The sequence below is a fragment of the Cebus imitator genome, unplaced genomic scaffold, assembly GCF_001604975.1.
Source record: "Cebus imitator isolate Cc_AM_T3 unplaced genomic scaffold, Cebus_imitator-1.0 Scaffold62, whole genome shotgun sequence".
Lineage (NCBI taxonomy): Eukaryota > Metazoa > Chordata > Mammalia > Primates > Cebidae > Cebus > Cebus imitator.
The window spans coordinates 3266712-3279200 of NW_016107377.1; the positions used below are offsets into that span (position 1 = coordinate 3266712).

General features: G+C 39.9%; 1 protein-coding gene across 3 annotated transcripts in view; it reads left to right on the plus strand.

The window, feature by feature from the left end:
* ANKRD45 (ankyrin repeat domain 45) overlaps positions 1-12489 on the plus strand; it is a 64167-nt gene that overhangs the window by 6256 nt on the left and 45422 nt on the right. Inside the window, exons 1-2 of one of the 3 annotated variants that reach the window (XM_037739078.1) lie at positions 1619-1657; positions 8402-8504. The exons of 1 other annotated variant lie outside the window; for it this stretch is intronic. The gene's annotated coding sequence lies outside the window, so the exon portion shown is untranslated. Of the gene's footprint in view, positions 1-1618; positions 1658-8401; positions 8505-12489 lie in introns of those variants that run through there. One more of the 3 variants, XM_017529973.2, reaches the window with a different exon arrangement.

A 12489-nucleotide genomic window follows, 5' to 3' on the forward strand; every position in this document is an offset into this window, starting at 1 on the left:
AAAAAAAAAAAAGAAAAAAAAAGAATAAAGGAAAGGAAGAAAGAGGAAGAGGAAGAGGGAGAGAGAACAGGGGTGTTGCTTTATTGCCCGGGTTAAAATGCAGTCTAAAAATGGGTCTGCCTGTAATTATGTTTAATAATAGAGACAGGAAGAAAATAATTAACAAGCAGCCAACCAATATTTCATTTAAACCTGTAAATACGTGTGATGTAGTACTGATAAGAGTGTATGTTTTGTGTATTTAAAGTGGAGAGTTCTATGAATGTTAATTAAGTCTACTTGTTCCGGATTGAGTTCAAGTCCTGAATATCGATGTTAACTTTCTGTCTCATTGATCTGTAAGTCTCCCACTATTATTGTGTGGGAGTCCAAGTCTCTTTATAAGTCTTATATATCTGGGTATTTTTGTATTGGGTGCATATATATTTGGGATCTTTAGCTCTTCTTGTTACATTGATCCTTTTATGTAATATCCTTTTTTGCTTCTTATGATCTTTGTTGCTTTGAAGTCTATTTTATCAGCAAAAATTGCAACTCCTACTTTCTATTTATTTATTTTTGCTCTCCATTTGGTTGGTAAATTTCATATAACTAATAAAGAGTTATTAGTTATATGAAACCTCTAGGTGGAAAACTATAAAACATTCCTGAAATAAGCAAAAGTAGATTTGAACAGATAGAAAGTCATTCCATGTTATTGGATAAGTTGGCTCAATTTTATAAAGATAGCAGTACCCCATAATTTATAAATTTAATGCAATCCAGTGTCTTTGTTTGTTTGTGTTTCTATAGCAAAATACCTTAGAATAGGTAATTTACAAAGAACAGAATTTATTTTCCTATAGTTCTGGAGGCTGGGAGGCCCCAGATCGAGGCACTAGCTTTGTCAGTGTCTGACAAAGGCTGCTCTGTGCTTCCAAGATGTTGTCCTGCTGCTGCCTCCTGTGGAGGAGATGAATGCTGTTTCCACACGTGGCAGAAAGGTAAGAGAACGTTCCTTCAAACCTGAGCCATAAGGGAGCTAATTGCATTTGTGAGGGTGGAGCCTTCATGACTTAATTACCTCCCCAAAGCCATAAGTATTAATGTCACATTTAGGATTACATTTCAACATGAAATTTGTAGAGGATACCATCCATTAGTCAAACCATAGCAACAAGTAAAATCAACATCAGAGGTTTTACAGAACTAGATACGTTGATTATAAAGTTAATATGGAAGAAAAGACAAATGAGAATAACCAGAAATACACTAAAAATAGAAACAGCTGAAAGGAGGGTTAACCCTAAGAGATATCATTAAAACATGTTCTAAAACCTCTATAATTAAAACTATGGTTTGGGCATGTAAACAGATAAATGCAGCAGGGTAAGAAATCCAGAAATAGACCTTAGAACATATGGAAATGTAATATGTGATCTCAGATCAGTGGGGCAATAGGGACTGTTTAATAAATGATGCTGATACAACCATGGAAACATATGAAATTGGATTTCTTTATATAATCAGTTAGACTTCACTGCAGTCTCAGCAAAGTCCTCTGAAGACCCTATGGGAAGATCTGAGCCTGGGATGGTCCTTTGTATTTGCTACAAGTTGGAGTAAGAAGTCTGGTTCTTTATACCCCTCACCAATCAAATGTATTTGAAATCTTAAGGTAATAATGAAAGTGTGAAAATAATATAAGAAGATATGGGTGAATTTCTTTAAAGTGGAGAGGTTGGGTGTGGTGGTTCATGTAATCCCAGCACTTTGGGAGGCCAAGATGAGCAGATCACCTGAGGTCAGGAGTTTGAGACCAGCCTGGCCAACATTGTGAAACCCCCGTCTCTATTAAAAACACAAAAATTAGCTGTGCATGGTGGCAAGTGCCTGTAATCCCAGCTACTCGGGAGGCTGAGGCATGAAAATTACTTGAATCTGGGAGGAAGAGGTTGTAGTGAGCTGAGATTGCTCCACTGTGCTCCAGCCTGGATGACAGAGACTTGGTCTCAAAAAATAAAAATAAAAAAGAAACAAGGAAGATCTCTTAATGGCATACTCTTCAGGCATATTGTTAAGTAATGAAAACCAAGTGAACAGTGTTTATAGCATGCTAACTTTGATTAAGAAAGGGGTAGAAATATAATGTGAGTGTATATAAGTGTATATGTATTTATTTATAGTTTAAAATTTTCCATATATACATTTATAAATAAATTGAACAATAAATGGAGAGTTAATAAAAATGTTTTCTATAGGGGAAAGGAGAGATAAGGGTAGAAAGGTTAGGGATGGCAGCCAGATTTTGAAAGTATTGAGCTTTATATTTTTATTTATTAAATCTTCTTCATAATTTATAAAAATCACTTAAGCAAAATCTTTCTCCTTCCTTCCTTCCTTCCTTCCTGCTTTCAATCTCCCTTTGTCACCTAGGCTAAAGTGCAATGGTGCAAACATGGCTCGCTGCAGCCTCAATCTCCGGAGGTCAAGTGATTCTCCTGCTTTTGCCCCACAAATAGCTGAGAATACAGGTCATGCCACCACACCTGCCCAATTTTTGTATTTTTTTTTTTGCTGTAAAGACGGAGTTTCACCAAGTTGCCCAGGCTGGTTTCGAACTCATGAGCTCAAGTGATCCACCCACTTAGGCTCCCAAAGTGCTGGAATTACAGGTGTGAGCCCCACGCCAGGCCCTCTATTTTTATTTAAATAAAATTTTATTACTTACTTAATATTATTTTTATTTTAATAAAATTAAACACTCTTTAATAAATTTCCTGCATACTAAATTCCTTCTCAGAATATGCTTTCTGAGGAGTCCAACTGCAACAACTGGTGTCAGGAGTGGTACAAGAAAGCAGTCATTATAATGGGAATTTGGTGTTGGACCACCTGCTTGCAGGTTAGCAATGAGAATATCAACACCTGTGGTAGAAAGATACTCTTTGGGAAAATTAAAGTGCAATTGTTAAAACTTTCACTGCTGATGCAGAGAAAGCCTTTGACAAAATTCAACAGCCTTTATGCTAAAAACTCTCAATAAACTAGGTGTTGATGGGACATATCTCAAAATAATAAAAGCTATTTATGACAAACCAACAGCCAATATCATACTGAATGGGCAAAAACTGGAAGCATTCCATTTGAAAACTTGCGCTAGACAAGGGTGCTCTCTCTCACCATTCCTATTCAACATAGTATTAGAAGTTCTAGCCAGAGAAATCAGGCAAAAAACAAATAAAGGGTATTCAATTAGGAAAAGAGGAAGTCATATTGTCTCTATTTGAAGATGACATGGTTGTATATTTAGAAGACCCCATCGTCTCAGCCCAAATTCCCCTTAAGCTGATAAGCAACTCCAGCAAAGTCTCAGGATACAACATCAGTGTGCAAAAATCACAAGCATTCCTGTATACCAAAAACAGATTTAAAGAGAGCCAAATTAAGAACGAAATGCCATTCACAATTGCTACACATAGAATAAAATACCTAGGATACAACTATCAAAGGACATGAAAGACATTTTCAAGGAGAACTGCAAACCACTGCTCAATGAAATAAGAGAGGACACAAACACATGGAAAAACATTCCATGCTCATGGTTAGGAAGAATCAATATTGTGAAAGTGGCCATACTGCCCAAAGTAATTTATAGATTCAAGGCTATTCCCATCAAACTACAATTGACCTTCTTCACAGACCTGGAAAAAAACACCTTAAACTTCACATGAAACCAAAAAGAGCCTGCATAGCAAAGACAATCCTATGCAAAAAGAACAAAGCTGGAGGCATCACACTACCTGACTTCAAATGATACAACAAGGCTACAGTAATAAAAACAGCATGATACTGGTACCAAAACAGAGATATAGACCAATAGAACAGAACAAACGCCTCAGAAGTAACGCCACACATCTACAACCATCTGATCTTTGACAAACCGGACAAAAACAAGCAATGGGGAAAGGATTCCCTGTCTAATAAATGGTGTTGGGAAAACTGGTTAGCCATGTGCAGAAAGCAGAAACTGGACCCCTTCCTTACCCCTTACACTAAAATTAACTCCAGATGGATTAAAGATTTAAACATAAGACCTAACACCATAAAAACACTGGACAAAAACCTAAGCAATACCATTCAGGACATAGGCATAGGCAAGGACTTCATGACTAAAACACCAAAAGCAATGGCAACAAAAGCCAAAATAGACAAATGGTATCTAATTAAACTTAAGAGCTTCTGCACAGCAAAAGAAACCACTATTAGAATGAACTGGCAACCAACAGAATGGGAAAAAATTTTTGCAAGCTACCCATCTGACAAGGGGCTAATATCCAGAATCTACAAAGAACTAAAACAAATATACAAGATAAAAACAATCCCATCAAAAAGTGGGCAAAAGATATGAACAGAGACTTTTTAAAAGAAGACATCTATGAGGCCAACAAACATATGAAAAAATGCTCATCATCACTGGTCATTAGAGAAATGCAAATCAAAACTACATTGAGATACCATCTCACGCCAGTTAGAATGGCGATCATTAAAAAATCTGAAGACAACAGACGCTGGAGAGGATGAGGAGAAATAGGAACACTTTTACACTGTTGGTGGGAGTGTAAATTAGTTCAACCATTGGTTGAAGATAGTGTGGCGATTCCTCAAGGACCTAGACATAGAAATTCCATTTGACCCAGCAATCCCATTACTGGGTACATATCCAAGGGATTATAAATCGTTCTGCTATAAGGATATGTGCACACGAATGTTCATTGCAGCACTGTTTACAATAGCAAAGACCTGGAACCAACCCAAATGCCCATCGACGATAGACTGGACAGGGAAAATGTGGCATATATACACCATGGAATACTATGCAGCCATAAAAAGCTATGAGTTTGTGTCCTTTGTAGGGACATGGATGAACCTGGAAACCATCATTCTCAGCAAACTGACACAAGAACAGAAAATCAAACACCGCATGTTCTCTCTCGTAGGCGGGTGTTGAACAATGAGAACACATGGACACGGTGAGAGGAGCATCACACACTGGTGTCTGTGGGGGGAAACTAGGGGAGAGACATTGAGGGGTGGGGGTTGGGGAGGGGTAACATGGGGAGAAATGTCAGATATAGGTGATGGGGAGGATGACAGCAAACCACATTGCCATGTATGTACCTATGCAACAATCTTCACATGTACCCCAAAACCTAAAATGCAATAAAATACATATTTCAAAAAAAGAAATAAATTGAATACTATTCAAAAAAATTTTTTATGTTATCAAGTTGTTTATAATTAAAGGGAAATTATAATGGTCTTTCTAGGGATTGGGTTCGATATAAAAAACACATACACTAATGAGTTGATTTGAACAGTAAATTTTTCTTAAGGGATTGATTTACTCTTAATAAATTATAAAAGATTCTAATTTTTTTTTAAACTCAAAATTCAACTTTTATTGTATCTTGCCATTTTTGTTTTTTTCTCCCTCTTTAAAAGGTGTGAAATAATAAAGCTCTCTTTCAACTCATTTTCAGCTCATATAGGTTTTTTTCCCCAAAGTTCTGTTTTTTGTGGCCTGATGCTAACAATATTTTCTTGAAGGTCTAAAGGAAATGTTTTCTTCCAACATAGTATTCTGTACACTGCAGAAGGTCTTTTCTTTTGCCTTTTGGTAACTGGCCTAATAGATTTTATGTTTAATAAAAAAATTCCTATGCCATTGTTATTAAGTTTTGGTTTGCTTAGGAAAAAAACTGATACTAATTTTTTTTTTGACACAGAGTCTTGCTCTATCGCCAGGCCGGAGTTCAGTGGTGCTATCCCGGCTCACTGCAACTTCCATTTTCTGGTTTCAAGCAATTATCCTGCTTCAGCCTCCCCAGTAGCTGGGACTACAGGCATGTACCACCACGCCCAGCTAATTTTTTGTACTTTTAGTAGATACGGGGTTTCACTATCTTGGCCAGGATGGTCTCCATCTCTTGACCTCGTGATCCGCCCTCCTCGGCCTCCCAAAGTGCTGGGATTACAGGCATGAGCCACTGAGCCAGGCCTTTTTTAAAAAAAGAATTAAGGTTATTACATCCGTGTATCTTTCTGTATGTGCTTTTAAAGTACTTGTAACATTAAGTTACAGGGCTTTGACTCCTGGGTCAAAAATGGACACAAAGTCTTGCTAAAGGTGATCCACATGGTTTCGGCTTCCCAAAGTGCTGGGATTACAGACATGAGCCACTGTTCCCAGCCTGAATTCTAATTTTTCTTGGCTACGAGCCTGCAAAATAATGTTTTCAATTTTTTACCTTCTTTTTTCCCCATTTTTCCTAATTTAGAGTCACTGAAAACTAAGCTATACTTTTGTAAAGCCCTGCAAACTGAAGCTAAACAATTTAAACTTCAGAGGAAAATAATAGCAACCTATTTACATACATAAGCCACTTTCTTACCTGCTTACTAATATATGGACTTCACCGCAACAACATGGCCTATATTGATTTTTCAGGATTGTTCTTCTGTTTGTTGCTGCTTTTCTTCCTCCCTGCCCATTTTCTCTTCATAGGACTTAAGACTCCACAGCCTTCTAAAAATGAACTTTCCTAATTACTAGGGTTTTACCCGTCTAGGAATAAACCATCCTAGCCATGAGAGATCAGACAAAACCTGAAACCAGAGACTCATTTTCTTTTAATATGCTTTGTCCAAAAGATTTTAAAAAAGAAAAGGGCAAGTTCGGGCAGCTCCCTTACAGACGTGACAAGCCGCACACTACAGACGTCTGGGAAGAGTGATAAGACTGACAGAAGTCAGAGGGGAGGGAGAAAAAGGGTAGGAGTGGAGTGGCTAATCCATAAATGGAAAGAAAGTTTTGGGCCGGGCGCGGTGGCTCAAGCCTGTAATCCCAGCACTTTGGGAGGCCGAGGCGGGTGGATCACGAGGTCAAGAGATCGAGACCATCCTGGTCAACATGGTGAAACCCCGTCTCTACTAAAAATACAAAACATTAGCTGGGCATGGTGGCGCGTGCGTGTAGTCCCAGCTACTCAGGAGGCTGAGGCAGGAGAATTGCCTGAACCCAGGAGGCGGAGGTTGCGGTGAGCCGAGATCGCGCCATTGCACTCCAGCCTGGGTAACAAGAGCGAAACTCCGTCTCCAAAAAGAAAAAAAAAGAAAGTTTTGCCATTGGGAAATCAAAACTTAAAGTGGGGAAGGGGACAAGATGTAACCTTAAAAGGGGATAATAAAACTTAGGCCGCATTGGGGAAGATTGTAACCCCATAGTACTCAGCCTATGAGGAACCAGGGTAGAGACTTGCACACTAGGTGACAAACTGCTTGTTGAAACTGCACTGGGTGTGCCTGCCCACCAGACACCTGATCTCGAAAAACCATTATTAAAAAGTCTCACTTTTGCTGTCCTTCATGCCTCTAGGTCCATTCTTTGGGTTTGGACAGGTGAGTGTGTTTCTCACATCACCTAACTCCTGAGCTGTTACGGGGAAGCTGCTGCTAAGCAGTTTCAGGTGTTTTCTATCTATTGGGAGCGTGCCTCTTCCTGGCACTGGCTGCAACCCATTATTACTTTAGAGAGACAGTTAACAACTGATTATTACCTGATGGTTGCCTGACATTCCTGGTGGGGGAGAGAGGAGCCTGCTCTGCTCATGCCTGGGCTACCTACCTACTATAACAATGGTGAAATTTTGCTTGGGCCTTAGGTCAAATATTCATTTCAAAACTAGGCCATTCAAACTTCAGCACAAATGTTGAGAGCCCTCTAAAACATTTACCTAATCCTTAATGGATTGCTGGTAGAAACAGTAAAGAAATGAATATTTTCCTTCACACTTGCCTTCAGCACAAAAAATTCCCTGTCTTCACTGTGTGATGCATGTGAACATTTATATAATTACTAGGTATGCCTGGCCCTTCTCTGCTGGTTTCTTTCCAACCCTTTCTCCTTCCAACTCCGTCGCTTCCCCTCTTTTAAAATAGTGTTTTGCATCTTGAATTTCTGAATCAAAAGGGATATAGTCTCCAAGTTTCTTCTGCTCCTACAGTGGTTGGCACTTGTGAGGAGGTCGCCTGAAACGCTCCTTGTCGGTGACAATGACCATAAACCATGGGAGAAATATGTCCAATAACTAGAAAATTAAGCAAGGGGTTATTAATACAATCTTTTGTAGTTTTTAGAATGCAACCTCGTATTTCCAAAAAATTCTCTCGTTTAAACGTCAAAGACAAAACAAGCCAACAGCCCATATGCACAACTTATTTTTAAACTGTAAAACAAATACCGCATTACAGAAAATTTACGAAACAAAGGAAAAACCGACACGCCACCCAGAGACTGAAATGATCTAGATTAATTCCTGGCTGTTTTTCCCTCATCTCTTCCCGCGCCTTTGCCACCAAGAACAACCTTCGCGCGCTGCCGGAACCGCGGCGCAGGGGGAGGCGCTGCCTCGCGCGCGGTGCGCCGTTGCCATGGTAGCTGCGGAGGCTGGGACCCGGGTGTGGTGAGTCTAGGGTCCTGGCGCCTTGGACCCGGGTGGGCACTCGGGGAGGGGTGCGAGGGGGTAGACGGACATCTTCCCTCCAGGCTGCTCGGGCAGGGCTGGAGGGGAGTGGGCTTCAGTCATAGCGTCCTCAGACTCTGCTTCTGTCCAGAGCTTTGTGCACCCGTCCCCTACCCCGCGGGCAGCCGCGAAGGATCGCAGAAGGTCCCCAGGGAATTCAGGCCGAAGAGCAAACTCTGATGTCCTGAAGTGTCCGATGCCCCCTCGCGGGACCTCGTGAATCACCTGGCGGCGCTGCCACTTTCTGCATCCTGTTTCTCAGGCCTTCCCTTTGTTTAACCCTGTGTGCCCAGGGCTGCCCTTGGGGTCTTTCTCTTTGAGCTGGGACTGAAAATCCTTAAAGGACTACATTTTTTTTGAAGAAAAAAAGTCAAATGGCTTAAAAGGCACGTACGGATCTACTCCTCTCTCACAACTTCAGGCTGCGTCGCCTGCCTCCTTGCCCTTTGTTTATGCTCTTCCCATTACCCGGACTGTCCTTTTTTTCTCCCTTTTAGGACTCCTACTCTTCAAATATGGAGGTTTCACCTCTTCTTGGAAACCTTTCTGAGACTGCCTCCCAGAATTGAAAGTAGATGTCCACCGTCTTTACTCTCAAAGCACTCTTTGCCTGCCTCCGTTGTATCCCTGCTCTCACTCTGTCATTGCTGATTTACTTGTGTCTTCCTTACTAAACTGTGAGAGCCTATGGGATAGGGGCTGTGATCTATGTGATTTTCTATTGTGCCTCAAAAGCATTCACATTCTGTAGTTAAAAAGAAAAGTTTATAGATTTATTTTTCTACACTTATTTAGTAAGGCAGACCAGGTGCTGTCCTCATTTCAGAAAAGTCACTTAATTAGTAACAGAATCAAGACTAAGGCAATGCCATTCTGCCTTCATAGTTCCAGCCTTCCCTCTTCCCTTCCAAGCTCATATTCTCTGTGAAACTTTAGTTATATGTAGCAGGGTTATAATTTTGATGTATGTTATTACTTTTGTGGGAAAAGAAAATGTAGTTTATTTTTCTATGTGACTGACCTAGTTCCTTTCATGAGCATTCATTTATTGGTTATTAGGAAAGAATCTAAATGCCCAATTGATTTTAAAGTTGAGCTTGATCTAGAATTGATTTCTTTGGCTAGTGTTTCTCTTACATACAAATGTTTCGGTTCTCAGGTATCGTCTTGGATTCTTTCCTTGAGATGGTGCCCTGGCTATGTGGATGCATGTGGATGGCTCATGGAATCAGTTATGGAGACGAGTCAGGGTCCCTTTTCTTTCCCTTGGCTCTGGGGTGATGTTCTGGTATACTGGGTGCTCTTGGTTCTAACCTTTGGTTTACATACCTTGTGAACAGGTTTTTCCTGGTTTGATCAGGACTCAGTAGAGCCTCCGGCTAACTAAGTTGCACTGAGTCCCTGCTGTGACTTCCCTTCAGCCCTGACTGGAGTGATTTACTCTACAGCCGCCCCTCCCTGCAAAGCCCCTTGCCCTGCTATAGCAACTGTCTTCCCTGTATGATTCCCTGTCTTCACTGTGTGATGCACACGAACATTTATATAATTACTAGGTATGCCTGGCCGTTCCCTGCTGGCTTCTTTCAAGCCCCTTGTCCCTCCATCTCCATCTCTTCCCCCCCGTTTTTAAAGTTGTGTTTTGCAATCTTGAATTTCTGAATCAAGAGGGATACAGTCTCCAAGTTTCTTCTGCTTCTGTGGTAGTAGAAGGCAAGTAGTAGGGGCAAGCCCCCGGCAAGCCTTCCCTATTTCTAGGTCTCATGGATGTCCTAAGGCAGTGCCTTCAAACTTTGTTGTCTCAGGACTCCATTTCACTCTTAAAAAATGATCCTGAACAGCTTTCCTTTATGTGAGTTATATCTATCAATATAGTTGTAAGAATTAGAAATTAAACTGAGGATTTTGAAAGTGTTTATTAATTCCTTAAAAAATAACAAACTCCCATGTTGACATAAATTATATATTTCTCATAAAAATAATTATTTTCTAAAACAAAAGAATTAGTGAGAGTGACATTGTTTTACATTTCTGCAAATGTCTTTAATTTCTGGCTTAATGGGAGACAGATTCTTATGTCTGCTTCTACAGTCAGTCTGTTACAATACGCTGTTTTGAAATATGTAAAGAAAATTCCTCCTTACATAGATATATAGTTGGAAAAGGGAAGAGTATTTTAATAGCTTTTTCAGATAATTGTGCATATTTTTGTGATTGCACCCAAACTCTACAAGCGGTAGTTTCTTTTTTTTTTTTTTTTTTTTGTTTTTTTTTTTTGAGGCAAAATCTTACTCTGTTGCCCAGGCTGAAGTGCAGTGGCATGCTATCGGCTCACTGCAACCTCTGCTGCTCAGATTTAATTAATTCTCCTGCCTACGTCTCTCGAGTAGCTAGGATTACAGGTGCCTGCCACCATGCCTGGCTTATTTTTGTATTTTTAGTAGAGACGGGGTTTCACCATGTTGGCCAGGCTGGTCGTCAAACTCCTGACCTCAGGTGATCCACCCGCCTTGGCCTCCCAAAGTGCTGGAATTACAGGCATGAGTCACTGTACCTGGCCTACAAGTGGTAGTTTCTTAAAGGCTAGTTGCAATGTGGGATCTGAAGCCATGTCAATGAACTTTTCATACTGTGTTACATTAAAATCTATTTGTCTGTTTTATACTTTGGATCTTTTACCCATGTTTGATAATGGAAAGTGGCAGGGAAGTGAAGCTGATTTTGTGAAGGAGAAAAGCAGTCATTAGCAAAATGTTGCTTCATTTATGTTTCATGCTGTAATATTTTTAAAAGCCTACTTTCATTAATGTCACCTTGGATCTTAAAAGTATTGGGAAGCTGTTAGCTAACACATGACCAATATGAGTTTTCTAAAATGCAAATTGTAGCTGGGCATGGTGGCTCACACTTGTAACCTCAGCATTTTGGGAGGCTGAGGTGGGAGGATTGCTAGAGGTTAGGAGTTTGAGACCAGCGTGGGCAACATAGCTAGACCCCCGTCTCTACAAAAAAATTAAAAAATTAGCCTGGTGTGATGGCACGCCTCTATAGTCAAGCTACTCAGAAAGCTGAGTTGGGAGGATTGCTTAAGTCTGGGTGCTCAGGCTGCAGTGAGCCCTGATGGCACCGCTGTACTTCAGCTTGAGTAACAGAGTGAGACTGTGTCTCAAAAAAAAAAAAAAAAAAGTTAAAATACTAATTGTATTAGAGTTCTTCAGAGAAACAGAATCAATACAATATATATAGTCCTCTGTATCTGTGGATTAAACTAACCCTGGATCTAAAATATTTGGAAAAAACAGGGAGGGTTGTGTCTGTACTAAACATATATAGATTTTTTTTCCTGTCATTATTACCTAAGCAATACAGTATAACAACTATTTACATTGTAGTTGGTATTGTAACTAATCTAGATTTGACATATATGGGATGATGTGTATAGGTTATTTGCAAATACTACACAATTTTATATAAGGCACTTGAGCATCCATGGATTTTGATATCTATGGGGGTAGAGAGTTCCAGAATCAATCCCCCCTTGGATACTGAGGGACACTTGTATATATGAATAAATATAGAATAATTTATTATAAGGAATTGGCTCATGTGATTATGGAGGCTGAGAAATTTCAAGATCTGCCTTCAGCAAGCTGGAGATCCAGTAGAGCCATTGGTATAGTTCCAATCCAAGTCCGAGGGCCTGAGAAACAGGAAAGCTGATAATATAAGTTCTAGTCCCAGCCCGAGCCTGAAGGCAGATGCCTAGCTTGAAAACAGGCAGAGAGAGTGAATTCTCCCTTACTCAATCTTTTGTTGTATTCAGGCCTAGTTATTTTTCATAAACTATGTTTTTTTCCCCTTTCTATTAGCAGATAATGTGTTTAAGATGAATTAATACATACTTTATTTCTGGGTTTTTTTTTTTTTT